General features: G+C 35.7%; 1 protein-coding gene and 1 long non-coding RNA gene across 13 annotated transcripts in view; one reads left to right on the top strand and one right to left on the bottom strand.

Annotated features, from left to right (window-relative positions):
* LOC106087333 (uncharacterized) overlaps window positions 1–23475 on the bottom strand; it is a 133299-nt gene that overhangs the window by 85847 nt on the left and 23977 nt on the right. For 6 of the 11 annotated variants that reach the window (XM_013252350.2, XM_013252351.2, XM_013252344.2 and 3 more), the window contains exon 1: window positions 11398–11638. The exons of 2 other annotated variants lie outside the window; for them this stretch is intronic. The gene's annotated coding sequence lies outside the window, so the exon portion shown is untranslated. Of the gene's footprint in view, window positions 1–11272; window positions 11361–11397; window positions 11639–23475 lie in introns of those variants that run through there. 3 more of the 11 variants (XM_013252346.2, XM_013252347.2, XM_013252348.2) reach the window with 2 other exon arrangements.
* Window positions 2726–21960, top strand: LOC106087337 (uncharacterized). Of its 2 annotated transcripts, none has more exons than XR_001221265.2 (3): window positions 2726–3012; window positions 3080–3343; window positions 21510–21960. It is a non-coding gene; the product is annotated as an uncharacterized LOC106087337 (long non-coding RNA). The 2 variants fall into 2 exon arrangements; XR_001221266.2 differs by lacking the exon at window positions 21510–21960 and adding an exon at window positions 3469–3643.

Below are 23475 nucleotides of genomic sequence, written 5' to 3'. Positions count from 1 at the left end.
AAGTTAATTGAAACCTCCCACTCCCATGGAAACAACAATAAACCTTTGAATTTTAAAATTTAAAACTGTAATATATTTCAGTTGGCACCACACCGATTAAATCGATTAAAATCGATGGAATTGTCTTTCATGCTTATGACTTAATGTCACTTAAGGGGTTATTCGAGAGGGGAAACAATCTTTAATGCTACAGACCATTTAATGTATGACCCAAGAGAACGAAAGTAAATGCGCAAGTACCAAACAGAACCCCGAGCAAAAACGAGTACACTGACAAACGGAACTACGAAATTAAATGTGGAGGCATTGGCAAGTGTGGCTAGATGCTTGCTTAACTGTTCTGGTGCAATAAGGACCTGAATAATTTAAATCATTATTTAATCCATAGCAATAAGGGACAATGTTCCTACAAATGCATATACGCACACACACATACACAAGTCGCCACATTGCTTAGGGCAGAGGGACAAACCATACCGGAAAAGGAAATACTGCTGAAGGTACGCATTATTAACAAGTGGCTCACATGGAGAGCATTACCTAAAGCTTGACCCATCAATGCTTTTTCCTGAGCCAAAGGGCATTATAGTAAGAACAGTATCAGTTTAAGAGATTATGTTCCAACGCTTAACCTTTGTCCACACAACAACAAACGGCAACTATATGAGGAAGCCGACTCATTGTGATCAAATTGCCCTTTTATATAATGAGTTTTTCAATTGATCTATTGTAGTTTCATGATATACATTCTCATATTATCCAAACTTTTCCCTCTTTGAAGTGGGCTTTCAAAATCCAGCATGCAGAAATTTTCCAGCATGCAAGTCAATTTCGCTGGCTGTGCGGAATATGTATCAACAGTCTGACGGCTCTTCTAACTTAGCCACATAAAGACATTATGTCCAATGGACATTGTCCATTGTAAAGTAGAACTTGATAAAGGCGCTATCCCACTACATGTACTTGTCTCATGCACCGCCACTTTCTGCATTTACAACTGTAATTTTCAGGTGGGAAATAACCATGAGAAATTATGTTGAAAGGGAAGATTTTAATTTGTGGAAAGAACAATACCTGAACAATACAGATTCCTTGTACACATGCCATCGCATTAATTGGTCATCATTTTATTGATCTTTTAATGTGTACATTTGAGTCGGATGTACTTAATCGGATACTTTAATCAACTCACTATTTAAAATTTCAGCGAAATCGGACAGTAATTGCGGTTTTTATGGGCTTAAGGCCCTAAATCGGCAGATCGGTCTATATGGCAGCTATATCTATATATAGTTCAATCGGATGTCGGGAGGCTTAAAACAACTCTCTTTTTTAATTTCATCTAAATCGGACAATAAATGCGCCTGTTACGGGCTTAAGACTCTAAACCGGCATATCGGTCTATATGGCAGCTATATGTAAATGTGGTTCGATATGGCCCATACGAGTCTGTGCAAAATATAAAATCAATATCTAAATTTTTAAAGACTGTAGAGTGATTGGAACTGTCGGACACACGGACGAACAGACACACGGACGTTGTTAAATCGTCCGATCAGAAATATATATACTTTGTAGCGTCAGAAATGGATATGTCGATGTGTGGCAAACGGAATGACTAAATGAATGCACTCACTATCCTATGGTGATGGGTATAAAAAGAATATGAACTTTAAATTTCAACTGAGCCACATATTACAGTTTGCCTAATGGGCAACATCGCAGTCACGAAACCTGCTTAGAGGTAGATTTATTTTTTATAATTTTGTTGGACTATGTTCCATTGACTACAACTTTCACTGGATAAAATAATACATATGTCAACATTTATTCCATGTATGCATGAGTAATACATTGACTACCACAACACCACTGCCTATTTATTATCCATTGGTGATAGAAAGCACAGCAACAAAACAGTATGACATCAATTATATGCAATGCAACAACAATGTTCTGCCCCTTTCTATCTGTCCCCGGCTTTTGGATGTTGTTGTTGTCTTTTATTTTAATACCCTTTTCTGGAGCTATTTTTCATTGAAACACAACAACCACAGCAACACCTGAATGTTATTTTGTGTCGCAGACCTCGCGAGATCTGTGGAATGTTATGCCATTATTTGTATCCGCTTGTAACTGCCGGTCATGTGTTTTGATTATTTTAGGTATTTTTTCTGGCTGGGATCAGACCTTTCTTATTTTTCTTCCAGACTTTTTAGCAACCAACTTGCAATTCTAAAATTGCAAAAAAAAAAAACTATAACACCAGATCAACTGCTGTAATAGCAGCAAAGTTAACTATTGTACTAACAGACAGCGGATAAAGTTTCCCATTTTAAGCAGACTTTTATCCACAAGTGTAAGTATTTTAATTTTTTCTATACACATGTGCCAAAATGTTTGTTCGATGAAAAAAGACCTTGCTTTTATAGAAAAAATTTCATATTTATTCCAAAATTCGTTTTTCATCTTTTCATTTTTCATCATAGCTATCACATAAGCTAAAGTCTACAGTTGGAGTTGGCAAGAAACAGGGACAAACTGAATGCTGTCCGATTCAATTTTAAACTCAATGGATAAGGACCTCCGTTTTATAGCCGATTCTGAAAGTTGACATGTCTTATGACAAATACATGTCTTGCGATAGCACCCTAAGCTCGTAAAAATTCTGGGCAGAGACTGCCCAAAAACAGGCATAGGCCGTTTAGTTTCGAAAACATTCAAACAATTTCGACCATCACCGAATAAACTCGCACCACATTTGTGCATTGCATTCTTCGATAAAATTGTCATTACGCCTTAAATAATTAGTGGTCGATGGATTAAATGTCAATAAGGCAACCATTTAAATCAATTCCAAGAATGGACTCTTTATTCTCTAGAAGGACAACGAGATGTCAACATTTGGTTCGGGTAGATTCAAAAGATTGCTGTAATAACACATAATCGGATGAAAATGGGACAACATTAATTTTTTGCTAAAACAGCAAATACTTTCTTCGTTTTCAGATGGTAAAATATAAGATAAGTTTAAAAATTTTATAAATACTTCAAAGATGTGTGTATATTTTAACCTAAGGTACGTTTAAAATGGCCACCAAATCCGGACTTATGGCCTTTTTGAGATTTAAGGGCTAAATCCTGTGTTTTTTGCCGTTTTTACCATACAAAAATAAATCCCATTTTTGCAGGATTTATTTTTTAACCCTAAATAAACTCGATTTCATGGTTGAATAATCGACAACAGTACCAAATATGCAACTGTTTTCAAGAATTGAGATATGCCCATTCATGTTAATGCATGTACGCTTGTGTATGTCACGTAAATCCCCAAAAACGCAGTGTAAGTAGAAAGGATTTGTTTTTTGATTTAGTTAAAGCCAGATCATAAAAATTTCAATGTTAACGTGCTACTATATTTTAATTTTCTTTCTACAACGTTATCATTTCTAACGATTTTAATATCAGCAAGAATTGCCAAAAAAAAGAACAAAGAACATTTTATTATGTTCGGCAGAGGCGATCTTTGGATACCCATCACCATGAATAGATATAGTATACCTTATTTTTAAAACTCCACTATAACCATACTAACATCTCACTATGGACTGTTTGGATCATATTTGGTTTAGATGCCGAGAACCCTTATACAAGTCACAGTTTCAAATTTTAGCCGGTAATAAATATTATACTATCAGGGGATCGGTCTATATGGCAGCTATATGTACCTATATTTAATTCAATTGGGATCATATTTGGCATGAAGGGTCATATTTGGTCAAGGGTTCTAATGGAACTTACCGTTCCAAGTTTCAGCAAAATCAGTTAACAAATGCACCTTCAATAAGCTTTAGATCAGTCTATATGGCAGCTATATCTAAACATATCTATATCGTATGTAGACCATACTTGGTTCCGATATTGGGAGACCGTGCTGTTATAGCAGAAACATTACAGACTGACTGCTGAAAAGTGTGGTGTTTGCTAAAAACAACATGTAAAATTCTATGCATAATGTGACGAATTTTCTTTTCTCGTTTTTCTTAGCCTGTTGATGAATTTTTTTTTAACCAACCCCGCATGGTCATCGCGGCCAATTACCACGTGCGACAAGTGGCACCATTCTGTTAGTACCACACATCTTCTATGTCCATTAGGGTGGTGTACGGTTGGACAATGGATCTCTTAAAATTGTGGACTTCCATTTCATGCAATATGGCACTTTGGCAAAAGCTATTGAAGGGCTAGGTTCAGCTAGAATAAAATTAAACATTTATTACTGGACAGAACACTCAAACATATAAAAGAGCATTCTCACAAAATCTTATCTTAAATCCATCAATAAAGTGCTTAGTGCTTGATGTGCTAAAATGGCATAGCAGTATGTCAAAGATATTTGTATTTGTACTGTTTTGGAGACAAATTCAATTTAATGGAAAATGGGATATATTAGAATGTGTATTTTGCTGTAACAAACAAGCCAAGGGGTTTCTTTTCATTTTGCAAGTGTTCTTACGAGCACTCCCACACATTCATGGTGTCGCCAGTATAGCATAACGTTTGAGTGGCACTCAAGATCTCTTAAATTTTCCACCACTTTTCACCCTTTACTGTCTGCTTCTGCATTACAAGTGACACCAAAAGAAAAAAAACGCGCTCGAGCTCTTCTCTAATTAATTGTTTTTGTTATTTGAAACCAGTTTCTAGCAAGTGGGTGTATTCTGCTCAATGTCGGACTCAAATGTATAAACGTTGGGCGTATGAGCAATATTCTTGAGAATAGCGTATACGCCAAAAGTATTATGAGAATGAATTGCCCAATTTGATCACATTATATAAAGGGCTTAAGTTTCACTTTTGTTCATTTTGCAAGCACCACTTATAATTCTCTGAAAACGAGTCGTTTTTCCAAGCCCAAATAAATGCTTAAATTGTGCAATAAATAAACACAGCCCTGAATAATGTCAAAAAGTAAAAATAGAATTTTTACATAAAAAATTATAAAATCTATAAAATTTTACAGATAAAGCTAGAAAAAAAATCTTAACAATAATGCATCATAACATTTATATTATTACAAATGCCTAAATTGTGCTAAAAAAACACAGCCCTGAATAATGGCAAAAATAAAAATAAATTTTTCCCAAACAAAAAAAAATAAATCTTAAGAACAGTGCATCATAACATTTATGCTGGAGCATGATCGGTTGAGGTGTTTTTCGAAGGGACATAAGCAAAAATAAAATAAATTCTTTACACCGCAACTGTTTGTTTTTCCTCGAAATTGGTTTTTTTGGTGGTCTACTTTAAAAAAATTTCAGGGTGGTAGTCCCCTCATCAAACCTGTCGACCATGACCATGTTAAACTTTTCTACTTCGTGCTGTAGCTCATTGTCGGCTTTGAAAAGGAGCTTGTCGCAGTTCCTTTATGTTCACGCACTCGGCGAAATTTGTTAGTTAAAACAGCAAACATGTTTGCTGTTGCATCAGGAAATCTACTGGAAATGGGATAGTTGTAGTTTTTTGTTTTTAGAAAACAGAATGTTCACAAAGTGAAATGTCATAAGTATACAAAAATGTTTTTATAACATCTTACATTTTAGTTTGAAGGGCATATAATTTAAAATTTGTTCTAAGTTTCTACAATTTGACAGTTATTTGAGGATTTCAAATAAGAGGAGAGCCAACCGACATTTGTGCTTTTAGTAAATAATTTACGTCTAAAATGAGCAAAAATGAGTATTAACACATCTCGTCCTAATGCTATCTTGTTTTATACCCATTTTTGTTTTTTCATTTTAGATTCAGATAATGCAACTTGACTCTATAATAATGACTTAAAAAACTAAGATCAGAAAATTAACTATTTATTATATTCCAATACAATCAAAAGGTATTTAATATTATTATTTGAAAAGATTATAACAAAAAAAATAAAAAAATATCAATATGACAAAATATTTTGGTTCCCAACTAGATAATAAACTAGTAAAAAGGCCTAAGTTCAGCCGGGACGAACTTTGGATACCCACCACCTAGGACATATATAAAAAACCTTTCGTCACAATACAGTGAAAAATGAATCATTATGTATCCATAGCAGCTATATCTAATAGTCTGATCTCCAGCACGCAAGGCTTTGTAAGGGTCTAACACATATCATTGTACCACATTAATCGGTTAAAAACTACACCTTTCATGGTCCTAAGGACTTAAATCGGGTGATCGGTACATGTATATGACAGCTTTATCCAGATATAGACCGAAGACCGAAACACAGCCCAATGTGTCAAATTTCAGCGAAAACAGCACGTTTGTGCTTTTTTCCCAAGAACTTAATTCGAGTAATCGGTGCATATGGGAGTTATGTATGTCCAAATATAGTCCGATCTAGATGATACTCGGTACAAATATCGAGGGCTCTAACGCAACTCATTGTGCACAATTTCATCAAAATCGGTTAATAAATTCACCTTTAATAAAACCTTATATCGTTTGATCGGTATGTATGGGAGCTATATCCAAATCTGGACCGATGTGCCGTATTGAACAGAGATATCGAAGAGCCCAACACAACTTGCTACATCAAATTTCTGCGACATCGGACAATAAATGTGCCTATTATGGGCCCAAGACCCTAAATCTAGACATCGGCCTATATGACACTTACATCCAAAATTTACCTAATACCTTAAATCTGGTGCTATATCAAGATATAGTCCGATAGAGCCCAGATTCGAACTTTACCCGCCTATGAACAAACAAGAGAATTTGTGCAAAGTTTCAACTCAATATATTCATTTTTAAAGACTGCAGCGTGATTGGCAGATCGTCTTAGATTTTTACAATGATCAAAAATATATATGCTCACGGGGTGGGAAATGTATATTTCGACGTGTTGCAAACGGAGTAACAAAATTAATATAACCCCATCTGACTGTAGCATGGTTCAAAAACTGCAGCGTGATTTCAACAGACGGACGAATAGACGAACGGACGGACATGGCTAGATCGTCTTAGATTTGTACGACGATCAAGAATATATATGCTTTATGGGGCGGGATATGGATACTTCGATATGTAGCAAACGGATTGACAAAATTACTATACCCCCATCCTTCGGTGGTGGGTATAAGAACAGGATGAAAAACAAAAAAACAAACATATCTGAATGTATGTAAATGTAAAGGGAGATTTTTTAAGAGCTATATTCCGAAAAATGCATAAAATCTTTATTTGAATCGATAGTACGGTTCATGTAATTTAATGTTTGAAGATTATTTCACGCAAATGTTAACTGTGACTGCGCCCCAAATGGTCCATCCGCTTTGTCTAATTTTGGGATACTCTTTCCAACATTTCGGCCGGTATATCACGGATAAATGCTTTAATAGTCTAAAGGCGTTAAATCGCACTATCTAGGCGGCCAATTAACCGGTCCCGAACGTCAAATAAAATGTTCATCGAATTCGCCTCTCAATAAGTCCATTATTACGCGTGCTGTGTGGAATGTGGCACATCTAGTTGAAAACACATGTCATGCAAAGTCAAGCTCTTGCGTTTTGGGCGAAAAAAGTTGGATCGTCTCACCATTTACAGTTACGTTACGATTCGCATCATCTTTGAAGAAGTACGGTCCAATGATGCACCAGCCCATAAACCGCACCAAACTGTTACTTTTTCTGGATGCATTGGTAGCTTTTGCAATGCTCCTAGATGATCTTCACTCCAAAATCGATCATTTTGCCTAGTTACGTAACCATTGAGCCAAAAAAAGGTGTTGCAAAATAACTAGTAATCTTTATCGATAGATGTTATCTGATGACGAGAAATCTTTTCAGTTATAACGACTCGTGTTCCCTTTATAACGCTCTGAAAACAATTCGTTTTTCCTTTACAATTTATAAGGGCAAAACGACTCGTTTGCCACAAAAACGAGTCATTCAAATGCTCAAATTATGCAAAATATACACAGCCCTGAATAAAGTCAAAAAATATATATGGAAGAAAAATAAACATGGATTGTGAAAAAGTACAAAGTTTCCAAAGCATCTCAACTAGTGTGACCGGTTGAGATGGTTTTCAAAACGAAAAATAAAGCCTAAGTCTTAGAAGAATTAACAGATAATCGGTTGGAACTTATCCAATTATCAACCACCTTGGAAAAATAGGAAGAAGAACGATGGGTCTAAATTCGTCGGAATTCGAATTTTTAACTTATAGGATTAATCCTTGCAGATATAATACCCTGCACCACTACTGTGGAAAAAATCGGTTCAGATTTGGATATAGGTCCCATATATACGTTCGTCCGATTTGGAGTAAAATTGCAATTATATCGTCATTTGTAGACTGATTCTCACGAAGTTTTGCACGAGAGATTATCTTATAAGTTAGATATAGTTCCCATATAAATGTTCTTCCGATTAGGACTATTATTGCAATAATTTGGTCATATGTTAACCAATCCACACGAAAATTCGCACAAAGGATTCTCTTATGACTCCCAGTATAGAGTAATATCTCTCATAACTCTTCTGATGACTGATAAATTTCATAGAAATTTGTTCTGTTTTAGATATAGCTCCTATGTATAATATGCATCTTCCGATTTTCATTTTTAAGGCCTTTGCTAACGCATTTATCAATCGATCTTTCAAAAATTTCCGCAACGATTTACTCTGTGGCTCCTACAATATGTACGAATTTTTATCGAAAATCTTCATTTCAAAATTATTAATCAGTAATAAAAAATTCCTTTATAGGTCCGATTTCAGCAAATTTTTTAATTGAATGTACAAATTTCTTAATTGAACAAGTTTTTCATTTTTTCTGTGCAGCGTTGCAAACAAATGCACAAAGTTGTAATACCCTGTACCACAGTGGGGGTATAAAAAATAGAAAAGGAAAATAACATGGATTTGATTCTGGAAAGAAGTCCCACAGAATGAATGTTATTGGATTATCCGACCCGACAGTTCTTTCATTCGCAAGTTCTTGATCGTAATACAATATTCCAAAAATGGTCAAGAAATTTGGATGTGGAACAAAACAGCAATTAACTATTTTCAGAAAATGGATAATAAAGCGTCCATTATGGACGACAAAGTTTCAAACATGGTAACGTAAAAAATCCCATCCTTTTTGGTCCAGTTTTGAGTAATTGAAGGTCCAACTTAAAGTGTGTTTTTTCTCAATTGCACAAAATGGCATATGGAGCAAGATAGCAATAGGCCGACGATATTTAAAATGATTCACTTCCAAAGTACAAGCCATTTACGTTTGTTTCTCTCTCTCGAAACGAGCTCAATGATCAACGATTTTTTTGCAATGGAAAAGGAAAGCCAAAGATCACCAAACACCAACCACTATGCGACGCGTTATGTCGTTTGGTTAGAATAACTCATCAGCTATATTAGGTGTGGAGGCTTCGAAGGCCGTAAGTTGGTATGTTGTACAACTAAATTTAACATCAGCAGAGAATGGTTGCTGATATCAGCAAACTCATTTCCTTGGGTGTGGGGTGACTTGCAATTTTTGCATTGTCGTAGATGCACCTCTTCACAAGTGCCAGTTAGGGAACCGATCACTGATGCTGCTCATATTTCGAAAGCATACAATCAACGAAATTTGCAATAGACGTTGATAGATTGGTTGGTTTACTTAAATCCTTGGAAAGGTACTCTAGGCGTTAAGATTGTTGAAATCAAAATGTTTGCTAGTTCAAGATTTCTTTGTTAGCACAATCGTTCAAATATGCGTTAAAGCAGAAAATACCTGCTAGTTCTTATTTACGACAGACGTCACGTCATAAATGTCGTAAAAAGCGCGCTCTAGGAGCTTCACCACTAGACCACGCAACAGCAGATGGGCACGTTGTCATTTCGCTTTACAACCAAATAAATGGCGTAAGCTACGATAATAGGCAAATTGTTTGCAAAACCCGCCAACAATCTGGTGAAACGGTAGCAGGAGGTTGTAAGCCACTGTTTTGATGAAAAAACAGTCACATTTCTTTATTACTCACATTGACCCACAGCTGCCATAGTGGTCGAAAACTGAAATCATACTTGCGAAAACCCTTACCAATTTGAACACTGGCAGTTGAAAGTGTGGGGGATTTGTTGCTTCTGCGAGTCGGATAAAAGTGTGTTTGCAGTTTGTAAATCAACACATTTAACGTTTTATTAATATTTGATGAGTGACAGTCAAGTGGTTTGACACTGCACAATGTGGTCGAATGGAGGAGTTAATCCTTTTGGCGTCCGATACATATCCACGAGAATACAATATGTATGTGGGCTGCGAAGAGCGACGGTGTATGTATGTGCGGGTGCGTCGGCGTGGGTGGGAGTGAGTTGTGTTTAGTGATATATTTAGTTGAGTTGGTTCTTGTTTTTATTTACATTTCTCCCAATTCCCCTTCGGCTCGCCCCCTCGACGATTTGGTACACATTTCCCATGTCGTATTACTGCTGCGTTTCTCTATGAATCATACTTTGGGAAAAGACCCTCCATAAATGGAACATCAGTGGAAACAAAATAGAAAATAACAAAGGGCATTGTTTTGCGGTTGTCTTGGGGCCTGATGCCACAAGGAGCAGGAAGGCGGACGACAACGACGACCGCAAGACTACGAGAGAATTAAATTGCGAATGTTACACGACGTGCTAGTTGGTCGTGGCGTGGCATGACATGGCACAACAAATTCGTCCGCACACACGTACGCACGTACACGTTTACTCGCACACAAAAGCTTAGTAGTGGGCTCTGTGGCTGTGTGCCAGGTATATATGGCCCATTTTGAGGATGGGTACGTGCTACGCTTGGTGCATGTGTACACAACCTACCTCCTTCAAGTTAGATGGATGAAACATGAGCCCTTTTACGGCCCGTGTCAGTATGAACGTCACGTGAAATGAATCGGAGTTTTCACAACTACGCAACAACAATTACAACAAACGAACAAAACAATCGCCTTAAGCACGAAAAACAAGAATATCCTTACAAGGGAAACAGCGACAGCAACAGAAACAACCCGTTGCCAAATAACTTACTACACTTTGATGTTTTCAATTCGTTTTCGAAGGGAAAATTACGTTTTATTTTCGTGTTCGGGCCGATTTTGAATAATCCACTACTATAGTTAGTTCATATACCCTACAAATTGACTTGCACACAAACGCATGTGTGCGTGTGTGTGTGTGAACATCTACTGCTGACATGTAAGCACCAAAAACATGTACAAGAATCAGTACATTTATACACTTACACCCAAATACTCCATGGGTACACATACACCTATGCATGTGCGTATGTGTGTTCACTTTTTCTTATAGGATATATTGTGTCGGATATAAAGAAATTATATCCAGCTAAAGCTGAATTTATTCGTACCGTTCTTATTGAGAAAAATCCACTATTAAGCACTGCTCCATTTGAAAATTGCGTTACGAGGCTTTGGCTTCTATCCTCATTATCCGATTTTAAGACACTACAAAAATTAAATGTTCGACCTACAATTAGGCCACCACTCACTTTGAAGGTATTTTTTTATGTTTAAAATTCTGATTGGATGGTGTGTTACTTAAGTTTGAAGCGTTTTTTAAAACAAAACGTTTATGCGTTCGAACAGCTCACTTACGTCTGAATGGTGACGGCAGCGTGAAATGGAGATTTTCATCAAACGAAGCAGAGCAAAGAAATAGTGCGAGCGAACGTATGTACGTCTAGTTTCCGTATACGGCTCTGGCAATTCTTGGCTCTCCCATTAGCTTTTACTCTCACACTAGGATTGCCAATTGTTTGTAGCGAATATAAAAACGGAAATTATAGTTAAAGTTGTCAGTATGCAACTCGAAGGCCGTTTAACAGAGGATTCCAGTTTTGCTTGGCAAAAGTGCCACAGTTGAGTTGTTACACTTATCGACCGTCGTATGTAAAACTTTCCAACGATTTCAAACGTGGTACCCGAAAATGGTAATGACCAGAAGATATGACCGTTCAAAATTGCCCGATTTTTGGTTTTAGAAAAAACTGAAAATTTTCAGGTAATTTGGTGTAATATCTCGAAAACTAAGTACGGGTCTATTGACTGATGTACTTAATAAATGTATAGTTATTCGAATTTAAAATTTGCTTAAATTTGATATGCGGATTTCCGATCAAAATTTGTACATATTGGAAGAGCCATAGGATAAACCGTTGTGCAGATTATTGAGAAGATCGATTGATAAATGCATTAGCAAAGGCCTTAAAAGTGAAAAACGGAAAATGCATATAATATATAGGAGCTATATCTGAAACTGAACAAGAGATATAACTCTATACCGGGGGTCAAAAGGGAATCCTTTGTGCCAATTTTCGAGGATAACAAATGACCAAATTGTTGCAATACTATACGTCCTGAAACGATTTCTATGAAATTCACCAATAATGTCGAAACTTATAAGATAATCCCTCGTGCAAAACTTCGTGAGAACCAGTTTACAAATGACGATATAATTGCAATTTTAGTCCGAATCGGACGAACATGTGTATGGGAGCTTCATCTAAATCTGAAGCGAGTTTTCCAATTTCAATAGGCTTCGTCTCTAGGCCCAAGAAAATGCTTGTGCCAAATTTGAAGACCATCGGATGAAAATTGCGACCTGTACTTTGTACACAAATTAACATGCACAGACAGACAGACGGACATAGCTAAATCGAATTAGAAAGTGATTCTGAGTCGATCGGTATACTTATCAATGGGTATATCTCCCTTCCTTCTGGAATACCCTGTACCATAGTAGTGGTGTAGGGTATAAAAACACTTATAATGATTACTTTGACCTTCTCCAGGTAAGTCACTATTTAAATAGTACATTTTTTCCACTAGTTTTCAACCTTTGCCCTATTTTCAAACTATGTTCTTTGATTGCCCCTTAACATAATTCAAAGGAGTTTAGCTGCCCGTACTTGCCCCATTTGGTTCAGGAAGTTGTATGTAGGGCATATGCCAGAGTGAGACATAATGGGAACAGTTCTAGAGAACGGATAGAGATATATGCACGAAACTTACCAAAGCAAATGGGGACCTTAGTAAAATGACCAAGAGGGCGTGAAATTTGCCCGTCTCATCGTGAGTTTGGGTTATATGCCAGCAGTCCGATCTGAACCATACTCAGCAAGAATGTGTAGGGCCCTAATACAAATTACTTTTCCAAATCTAGCGAAATTATTGAAAAAATCGAAGCCACTGTACGTCACACAGTGTTTCCTCTACATATATTCGTAAGACAAAAATAGTAAGAGTAAACATAGAGCTCTAAAATTTTGTACAGACGTATTTTTGAGTATAATATAGAAAGATGTGGAGTATGGTCCAACCTGGTATAGCTCCCAAATAAGCCGATCTTCCGTTTTACCTTCTTGATCCTCTAGAGGTGCAATTATAATTTGATTTAGATGAAATTTTGCTGTGCTAAGTGTGGTGCAGTTCGGTATACATATAACCTGATAAAGCTCCCATATAAACTAATCTCTTGATTGGAGTTCCTAAGCCTATTGAAAGCGTATACTTAAACGTAGGACTTTATCCATACGTTTTACTAATTTCCGGCGTTTATATTATGTTTTGGGTTTTGGTGTATTCAGAGGACTATAGCAGAAGTTTCCGGCGAACATATTTGAAGAATATTGAAGAATACAACCGGGCAAGTTCGTGTAGCTGACATTTTAAATTCATTTATTCATTTTAATTCACCGAAAAAGAATTACGGTGGACCAAGTTGGACTTTTTTAGATCCGCACCGCTGAAAACTTCAATTTAAACAGTTATTGTTTTTTTATTTTTGTCTCTTATTTAAAAGTAATGGTACTAACCATATGTTCATGTTTATGACACCTTACGTTGACATATGTGCTGTCAATTATATCCTCCTTAAGACCTAATTCTGTTTTGGTTTACAAAAGGAAAAGTTTTAATTTGTGCAAATAAATATGTAGGATACGTTTGTTAAAAAAACCGATCAGTTTTTCTTAAATTCTTGTTGTTTGAAGTGTATTTTAAAAGATTTGTAAAAGATTTCATAATAATTTTCATTTTGGATTTTTACATTTTTGTCTACTGGGATTGCACCACGCAAAATGTTCGTGGTGCAATCCAACTCCAAAGTTGGGTTAGGTTCGGTCAGGCTCACTTAGACATGTTCGTGCATCGTGATACTATGGGAACAGGAGACTATAGCAGAAGTTTCCGGCGAACATATTTGAAGAATATTGAAGAATACAAACGGTGCAAGTTCGTGTAGCTGACATTTTAAATTCATTTATTCATTTTAATTCACCGAAAAAGAATTACGGTGGACCAAGTTGGACTTTTTTAGATCCGCACCGCTGAAAACTTCAATTTAAACAGTTATTGTTTTTTTATTTTTGTCTCTTATTTAAAAGTAATGGTACTAACCATATGTTCATGTTTATGACACCTTACGTTGACATATGTGCTGTCAATTATATCCTCCTTAAGACCTAATTCTGTTTTGGTTTACAAAAGGAAAAGTTTTAATTTGTGCAAATAAATATGTAGGATACGTTTGTTAAAAAAACCGATCAGTTTTTCTTAAATTCTTGTTGTTTGAAGTGTATTTTAAAAGATTTGTAAAAGATTTCATAATAATTTTCATTTTGGATTTTTACATTTTTGTCTACTGGGATTGCACCACGCAAAATGTTCGTGGTGCAATCCAACTCCAAAGTTGGGTTAGGTTCGGTCAGGCTCACTTAGACATGTTCGTGCATCGTGATACTATGGGAACAGGAGAAGAAAAATGTCTTCTAGTTCCTACCGTTGAACCTTGCGAATGTTTCACCACTAATTCAGAAAGTGGAACTCTTTCTGCTCGGCAGTGGAACACACAGCAGATGATGTCTTTTCTTCCTCGACATCCTCACAGCTTCTGGAGAAGTCGTTACTGGCAACTTTCAATCTATCAGCTCTTTCCATCCGATACAAGCAGTCTATGGGCACATGGCGATCAAAAGGAGTCGTAACTTTGGTATGTCCAATGACAAAAACTGTCTGACTGACTGTCAGGTACAAGAAAAAACAACAGGGAATTTTAAGGCTCATACATTGAATTGTATTATGAACACGATAAAGATATATCCATCCCAAAGTAATAGTTTAAATGTACGAAAGCTAGAACTTCCATAAGTAATTTTTTGTTGTATTTGTACGAACACAGAAGATCATAATACAGAACTTTAATGGATTTGTGCTAAAACTAAAGGCTTTTAATATAATTTTGTATCATAACCAGTGTTGCCACTCAAGAAAATTATTTCCTACCAAAATTTAAGAAAAATCGTTCCAAATCCGATCAAATCCTATCAAAACTTACCAGAAACTACCAAATGTTCTACAAGCCAAGAATACGGGTTATTTTTTTATACCCACCAGCGAAGAGTTGTCAATTTTGTGATTCCATTTGCAACACATCAAATTTGATTTCTATAGAACATCTGAGTATGGACCAGATCTGACCATATTTATATGCAGCTGCCATATATCTTTTTTTTTTTTGAATGAATGCATTGAAAGCACAAAAGCCGCATTTCTTACCCAGAATTTATGAAATTTGGAAGAGATTCCTTGACAATCGTACCAGTTACAGTCAATATCAGAACTTTCGCCCTTTTTCCTGAAAGAACTTTCGCCCTTTTTCCACAACACTGTGTCCTGGTTATTTAGTACTAAGAGATTTGGCTGGATGATGAGACATTTACAATAATTTGATCAAAGCATCATAATATTGCCTTATTTCTTCAACAACTTCAATGTCACTTTTCTACATTTAGATTTCACTCCTTTTCTTTTAAATTTAATGCTTTTTTTATAATTTTTTATGATAAATCATTCGTACTCCTATTATTTTGAACAATGTGATGCAATGCCAAAACGAGGAAACAATCAATATCGGGAATTTTATATTTATTATGAGCTTCTATGTACGCCAACGACCGTATTTACAAGACCTAATAAAGCCTTTAAAGAGGTTCATTTGACAGATCAATAAAGGAACTCTGTCAAATAAACCCATTTCAAATCTACATTAAGTTTTGTAAATACTAGTGTTAGAATATCACTATATTGTGACATACCAACAAATTTTACCTATTTTTTTAACATAGGTGTGCATGTAAACACCATACTTAATGTACATGCAAGTATATTGATACAATATATCCTTATAACGGGTTAATAAATGCAGAAGAAGGATACCTGCTCAACATGCACCTTAGCTTATTTCAGTGTACAAAGGACAGAAATATTTCAAAATAAGTAATTAATAAAAAGTAATAGGTTAACATAACTTCAATATCTAACTGTGATCTGTAACATACTCGTATGCTGAAATTCGAAAGGAACCTAGAATTTCAGCATAATCGGAAAAATACGTCTTTTATAGCATTGGGACCTACTCGATAGATCAGACTATATGGCAGCTATATCCAAAGATGGTCCTATCTCGACAATATTCAGGAGGCTATGGTCCGACTATGGTATGGAAGGATCCTTTACTGTACCACAGTACCAAATTCGGCAAATTCGGCAAAATCGGATAAAAAATAGGTTTTTATACCCTTCACCTTAGTATGGGGATATATTAATATTGTCGTTTCATTTGTGAGTCGTCAAATTGTTGAACGTCCATTGAATGACAGTCTTTCTGTTTGCACATAAAACCCATCCGCCTAACAGATTTGAGCCTCAAAGAGACGCAATTATTTCCCGATTTTTCTATGACTTTCAACAACCTTATCGTTCAAATCGGTCCTATATAATCTGATATACAATAGCTTCAAATAAATTCGATCTGACTTCTTGAGCATCTAGAGGGCACAATTACTATCCGTTTGGCTGAAATTTGAACGTAAAGTTTGTCATCAATTTATAGTTGTCATCGAGATCGAATGCAGCTCCTATTTCGGGTTATGAAAAAAAACCAGGTCCAAAAAAGAAATCCATTACAATAAACGTCAATATACATGTTAATATCATTGAAAAGCGTAAACTCTGACCCATAGACACTCTTCATAGATGGTTTACCAAATCTAGCGCTTGCGTATAATAAATGACCCATCATAACAACATGAGTTTTTAAGACGTACAGATTGACACAGTTTTTCCATTTTGTCCTTTTCCACTCTGTATTAAGTTCTCTCCGTTCCATGAGAGCACAAAAAGGGAAAATAATGTCGTGCACGGTAAGTATACTTTATCCATCCTTGGATCTGGATTCGGCCGGTTAAGGGTGAGGTAGCATTGCATTGCGACGAATGAAAATTGGAACACCTGTAGTATTTTTTTTTTTTTTTTTTCATTTGACAATTGCCTAGCATTCCTACATGGCTTGTCAGGGGCACACAGTGTTTTCATATCTCCCACAGGGTCGACAAACAAAAAAATCGCTTTAATTGTCTCGTACAATTAAAGCGATTTTTTTGCGGGTTTTATTAATTACATCAAATTACATCAAAAAAGACATGCTACATATAAGTATATACGGCCTTAGATATAATTATATCGTGGGCTATATACATGTATACCTTGTACTACAAATAACTGAATTTTGTTCTTTCAGTGCTATTTCATTTCAGATTGCATAATATTAAAAATATTTTGCATATATACATATGCATATTCTGCCAATTTAAGGTTGTTCATTATTTCTCGTCCAAAATGTTTCGTCCCTTGAGGCTTTTCGCTACATATCTATTATGAGATTCAAAAGGAAATGTTAGATGTAACAGCGCCTGACATACACATTCAAAATAAAAAGAGTGTGCTCCTCTAAAAAAATGTTTGCTTCCATAAACAAAAAAATTGTTAAAATTTATTAACGCAAGATTAATTTTTAATCCTTTATCTAAATTGTATAACAACAAATTATTTTTAGCTACAAAAATTTAAAATATTCCATAAAATAAATTTTTACCCAAAATTCACTGTTCAAAATAATAGCAGTATTGATACATAACCCAATACGTTAACGGCAAACGGCCCAAAAATTCAAAAACTATTTAATAAAAACTTAAAAATTCCATTGTAAAGAGAATTCTTCGATCACTAAGCTCGTCTCGAAAGAAATAAAAACAAGTAAAAAGGCGTTAAGTTCGGCCGGGCCGAACTATGGATACCCACCACCTAGGGTATATATGTAAACCACCTTTCGTCGAAATCCGGTGAAAAATGCATACCTTATGGCCCATAGCAGCCATATCGAAATATGTTCCGTTTTGGATTTATAAGTACAAGTCATTGTTCAATTGTGAATAACAAAATGTTGGTCTTTTAAGAAGCTATATCTAAAAATAAACCTTTTTGAACCATATACGACACGGATGTCGAAATGCCTAACATAAGTCACAAATTTCAGCGAAATCGGATTATAAATGCGCCTTTATGGGGTCAAGACTTTAAATCGACATATCGGTCTATATAGCAGCTATATTCAAATCTGGACTGATTTGAGACAAGTTTCAGAAAAATGTCGGAGAGCCTAACATAACTCACTGTCCTAAATTTCGGCGATATGGGACAATAAATACGCTTTTTATAGGCCCAAAACCTTAAATCGAGAGATCGGTCAATATGGCAACTATATCCAAATCTGGACCGATCTGAGCCAAATTTCAGAAGTATGTCGAAGGACCTAACACAACTCACTGTCCCAAATTTCGGCCACATCGGTCAATAAATGCGCCTTTTATAGGCGCAAGACCTTAAATCGAGTGATCGGTCTTTATGGCAGCTATATCCAAATCTGTACCGATCTAGGCCATATTGCAGAAGTATGTCGAAGGGCCTAACACAGCTCACTATAACAAATTTCAGCAAAATCGGATAATAAATGTGGCTTTTATGGGCCTAAGACCCTAAATCGGCGGATCGGCATATTTGGCAGCTATATCCAAATCTGGACCGATCTGGGCCAAATTGAAGAAGCATGTCGAAGGGTTTCACTTAACTCACTGTCCCAATTTTCGGCCACATCGGACAACAAATGCGCCTTTTATGGGCCGAAAACCTTAAATCTAAATCTAAACCGATCTGAGCCAATTGAAGGTTGTCGAAGGGCCTTACACAACTCACTATAACAAATTTCAGCAAAATCGGATAATAAATGTGGCTTTTATGGGCCTAAGACCCTAAATCGGCGAATTGGTCTATTTGGCAGCTATATCCAAATCTGGACCGATCTGGGCCAAATTAAAGAAGCAGGTTGAAGGGCCTAACACAACTCACTGTCCCGAATTTCAGCAAAATCGGATAATAAATGTGGTTTTTATTGTCTTAAGGCGATCCGACCCTAAATCGTCGGATCGGTCTATATGGGGGCTATATCAAGGTATACAGTCCGATATAGCCCATCTTCGAACCTAACCTGCTGAAATGGGCTTATATGGCAGCTATATCAAGTTACGAACCGATTTGACCATACTTAACACAGTTATTAGAAGCCATAACAAAACACCTCATAAAAAATGTGCCGTCTTGAGGCTCAATAAGTCAAGATCCTAGATCAGTTTATATGGCAGCTATTTGTTTGCTGAAAATAGCGAACATTGTCTGCTAAATGTAAGTAGCTAATTTTGCTGCTATTGTAGCAGTAGTTCTGCTATTACAGCAGTATTTCTGCTATTGCAGCAGAAATACCAAAATAAGCCTTAAAATGAGAAAAAAAAAAATGTTAAATACAATTATACATCATCGGCACACATGCATATTTGCAAATCGAACTTCATTTGGTAAATCATACGCATACATGGATTGAAGTAGAGGTCCAAGAATGGAACCTTGTGGGACACCTCTAAACAGTGGCAGTTAATTCGAGTTTTTAGAACCGTTGTTGCAATATTGCAATCTTTTCGATATGTATGAGTACAATAGCCTTGGGGCAGTGTTAAAAAAGTTAAAATTATTTATCGATTTCCCAGAAAATATTGAAAGGTCGTCAAAGTCAAATGCTTTCGAGCGGTCAAGTAAGACAAGAACAGCAGCCTCATTGTTGTCGAGCCCTACTCGTAAAGTTTGGACCTATGATTGGACCTAATTAAGGATTGCCGAGTGGCCAAGGGGCCATTCTCGTTCAGACTTCCCACAAAATGCTTAAATTTTTTCGGCGGAAGAGAAAATGGTCTTTGTTGAGTCATATCCTACGCCGACAGCCCGATTATATAGCAAGAAATGCCCTAGACTGGAATCCGTACGAAAAAAGAGTTGGAATCAACGCATATATCGTGGAATCAATTTGAGGCTTTGGCCAACGATAGAGTTAAATGGATGCCCTATGTCCAGTGAACATTGTTCACACTGAACTTTTTACTCTTTGTCATATCTTTTTGTAATATGTTTAATATACTGCAATTGCAAATAGAAGATTTACGTTTTGTTCATGTTGGCCCAATTTCATGTCCATCCAAGATAAGTGACAAGGTCTAGCAGGCTCCCTCTGCCTTTTTAAGATCTTTCTGCCATCATCAATCTTTATAATTGTGTTACATTAATGACATATACAAGAATTTTTTAGAATTTAATTTAAGCATAAAGTATGTAAGGCAGTCATTGTTAATTAAACACAAGCTACACCTAGACCAACTACTTTTGCAGTTAAGAGTGTACCAAGTGTATAAAGCGAGAGTCGAGAGTAAACTTTAAAATACAGCTTAGTGAGAGGAAGCTTTGCTCAAATCTCTTGCCATCTTTAACCTCGCTTGAAGCCAATACACAAACCGAAATTGAAGCTTTAACAGTTTTGTGCCTAAATGTATACTTTAAAAATGTATTTAACCAAAACTTTAAAGATCCCATTTGGTAAATCCGTCGTATTCACTATGGATAAGGAAACACCTAGAAGATATATGAAAAATACATTGCAATAACGTAACGGGTACTCCTAAAATAAACAGCTCTGAATCACCTAATCAACTGAAACTGATTACTAGAATAAATAGTAAATTGAAAACCTAAACTGCTTCTATACAATCTATTATTAATAATGATCAAAGAGAGTCCTAGATATACCCGATATTAAAATTGGTCCTATCAATGAAGATGAGAATGTTCTTAAGCAGAAAGTAAATAAAATTGAATCCATAAGCTCTTAATCATATTTTATATACACAATTATTTAACGTTCTTTACAAAAAAAGAACAAATTAAGGTATTTTAGCAAGTTTTTTCAATAAAGATTTATCAATGATAATACTTTTCTTGACCCAAAACTGTATAACTTTTAACTGAATAATCAGATGCGGACACTTTTTGCGTCAAATTGGTTTGTCATAAATCCAAATACAAAGCCAATCTCGGCCAAAAAAAATAAAAATTTTAAAATTAGTTAAAACTCATATATCCCCTAAACTTTTTGTAGAGGTTTTTAAGCACTTTCCAGCAAAAAAAAAGAGTTTTGAAAATTTTTATTAGTTTTTTTTCCATTTTCTCCAACTTTTCTCTCATTTAGTTTCAAGCGGTTTTGACGAAAACCTTCCCAGGAGGCAATATTTCACTTAATAAAACCTCGAAAAATCATCCTAGACCCATGCATGCTTATGCAAAAATTGGAAACTTTTTAGCCAGTGTAAAACTTTTGAAAATTCAGTAAAAAGAAAAAATGTGATATCGATATTAAGATAACATTGTGGTTTGATATCGAAATTAATGAACATGAAAAGAAATGATAATGCTTTGATGGTCCAAGTCTACGGAAACTTGAAGGCATTAGATGTACGTTTTTCGGAATAGTTTAAAAATTGTTGACAAAAAATAATATTTTTCCTATGAAAAAATGCAATTTTTTAACCGCAAAATATTTTGACATGATTCTTCTTTTAATGTGTGCACACATATACTGGCACGGAAAAATCGAAGCAAATTTTTGATATTTTAAAATAAAACTATTCATATTTCTTTAATGGCCCTATTTATTTATAATAGTATATGCACGTTTTCTTTAGATTTTCTCAAGTTCTTTCTCCAGAGTCCTTAATCATGCAAATTGGTTTTGTAGATATACGTTTTATTTAACGACTTGGAGCGTGCTTTTGACACAGTTTCGAGAAGGTCGAATTGGAGTACGATGCTGAATAAGGCACCCCTGGAAAGATCGTCACGCTGATTGATGAAGTTTCAGCAAGGGTACATCCTATCGCAAAGGAAAGCCATCTATGAGACAACGATGCTCAGGCACCCTTTGGCATTCGGTGGGGTGTATAAGACTTCTTTGGATACATTAACTATGCGGATGATATATGCCTCTTTGCACACCGCTTTGCCCCCATAAAGGCGAAATTGGAACGTTTCAATGAAAATGCTGCGAAATTAGGCCTGGAAATAAACATAGCTAAGACCAAGTTGATGAGGGTAGGAACAACAAGTTTGACACCGCTCACTACAAACGGCCGCGTCAATGAAGATGTTGACAACTTTTACTTTTTTAAAAATTATAAAATACGCTTCTGGCAAAAAATATTTTCAAGCTTCAGATGCTTTTTTAGAAAAATGAGATTAATTTTTGAGGACGCATAAAAAGCGCCGCAGTCGAAAAATGTTTTAAAAAATCAAGTGATTTTTAAACACATTTTTTTAATTTTTTTAGTTTTGCAGATTGCTTAGTGCAAAATATTGCTTTGTTGTCATGTAAACAGTTAGCCGTGCATTTAAGATGTCATTTCAAACTGCAAGCCATTGCCCTTGTTTGTTTAATAAGCCCCACTTTGCTGTTTTTGTAGCAAATCGAATAAATTTGAGCCTCAAAATACTCGAATAAATTTGAGTCTCAAAACAAAGCTCAATATTATTTATACCTTAAATAAAAAAATTTGGATATAGCTGAGGACAAACTTAAGGCCCAAATGGCAGCTTGGAAAAAGGCCCTATAAAGCCGCAAATAGGTACCAAAAGTTATGTTATTGTTCTCCATATACCTGTTGGGGGCATATTTTCATTTTGGGTTTGGGGTGCAATTTCGTTGGGTCAAACTTTATACTGCCGAAGTTGTCCTTCACTCAGAGACCTTTGATGGTAAAAACAGCAAAAATGTTTGCTGTAACAGGAAAAATTCTGCCGACAAGCGATAGCAGTAATTTTTCCCTCAAGCGTAGTACTGACTTCGACTTTTCGGCCGAACAACTGTCAAAACGCATTTAAAAAAAAATATGGTGACGAAGAAAATGCGAACAAATTCCGTAGAATTGGTACTGAGTTCTATATACAAAATAGTAGCGACATGTCGCTGCGCCAATACAAGAACATGTTATTCAGAGTTTGAACTAGTTTTTCTTTATTTATAAATTAACTAGCTGACCCGGGCCCGCTCCGCTGCGCCTTCTTTTACTTTATATGGAACAAAAATTTTCTTGGAATATTTATTTTCGACAATTAAAGATATTTTAGTGAAATACTATCCATTCTTAAAATACTTCATTTCA

This window comes from Stomoxys calcitrans, chromosome 2 (assembly GCF_963082655.1).
Source record: "Stomoxys calcitrans chromosome 2, idStoCalc2.1, whole genome shotgun sequence".
NCBI classification, from domain to species: domain Eukaryota; kingdom Metazoa; phylum Arthropoda; class Insecta; order Diptera; family Muscidae; genus Stomoxys; species Stomoxys calcitrans.
Note: the sequence above shows the minus strand (reverse complement) of the source record. Positions and strands in the feature narration are given on the sequence as shown.